Raw genomic sequence first — 1,307 nt, forward strand, 5'->3', positions numbered from 1 at the left:
TGCTGTCTGTTGAGTAACTCTGGACTGGTTTGCATAGAAACAGCAGGCCTCTCCCAGAACCATGCATAGGCCACCTTGTTTAAGAAAAATAAGATCTAGCCCTCTCCAGTTTTGTAAAACAACCTCGGCCAAGGATTTTAGCTCATGTTGGAGAGTCTCTATGCCCGCAGTAAGATGTTTAAGTTCCTGATTGATGGCCATTTCAAGGGCAGCAGAGTGCTGTGAATTGGTAATCAAGGCCGAGGCTCCAAGAGCCATGGAACCAGCAATTCCCAAACCTACTAGAAGAGGGATTAGGATAGGGGCTGTTCTTTTGTTCCGAGTCAATCCCAGAATGTGGTGTCATCCCTCGGGCCCAGAATACTGAGGCACCACAGGCAAGACAAAGTAATCCCCCAGATTTGTTAAGCCAAAAGAAGCTAACACACGGTGTCATCCCCAAAGTGCATGCCCAAAAGGTTCCCGAGGAGTCCTGAAAAACAGTAAGTCGTTTGGTGTCTGTGATTACTCTAGTGTAGTTACAGTTCTGATAATAAGGGTTAAGATAACCAGGGGACAATAAGCAGAGGCCCATCCCCTGTAAGTCCCCCAGAGTCATTGCAGGTGTATCCCAGGAGTAGCTGGAGACGTCCTCACGTCCCAAAGGGTCGATGGTGGATGCCTAGCTGACAAAGTAGGGGGGCCGCAGGTTCCAGCAAAGCCAATAGTCAGCCCCCAAGTCCGACTTAGTCTCGTTGATGACATGATGAATGGCATGGGTTGGCATCAGCATATGTTGAGTCATGGCTGGGAAGTTGGGGGCCTCGCAGTGGGGTGGGTCATCAAGACTGGTAACTGGTTAAGCCAGAGGAATTCCCAGCAGGGCTGGTGGGCTAGGCAAGGGAGCAGGGGACAGAGGGTGTCGGGTAGGGGAAAGAGGGCACTGCCGAGGGGCGGGAGGGCATGACTAGGACTGATGGGATTAAATCAGGGAAGAGAGTGGTGCAGTGCTGGATGGTAATAAGGGTCCCAGGATCATAACCAGAGGCATATAAATGAATGTCCAGGTATGTCCCAGGTCCCATCGGGTGAGGAAAATGGCTGAAGGCTTTAAGCATAGTTTGATTGGATTGCAGGTCCCCAGTGTACAGGGGTTAGGTGGGGAGGGCCATTTTAGAAAAAGGCAATAGTCCCTGTTAGCCCAAGATGCCAGTCTCACACTCCCATCATGCACAATAAAAGTCATCCAGTCCACAGCAGTCAGGGGAGGCATATTCAGAGCAGAGGTATGGCTCCAGCTGTCATAATCCCCATTCTAAATCTATGGC

At 50.6% G+C, this 1,307-nt stretch overlaps 1 pseudogene; it reads left to right on the top strand.

Annotated features, from left to right (window-relative positions):
- Nucleotides 1-603: 603 nt before the first annotated feature.
- The window catches only part of LOC102470977 (protein FAM149A-like), an 81,636-nt pseudogene continuing 80,932 nt past the window's right edge, over nt 604-1,307 (top strand).

This window comes from Tupaia chinensis, unplaced genomic scaffold, assembly GCF_000334495.1.
Source record: "Tupaia chinensis unplaced genomic scaffold, TupChi_1.0 Scaffold144005_1, whole genome shotgun sequence".
NCBI classification, from domain to species: Eukaryota; Metazoa; Chordata; class Mammalia; order Scandentia; family Tupaiidae; genus Tupaia; species Tupaia belangeri.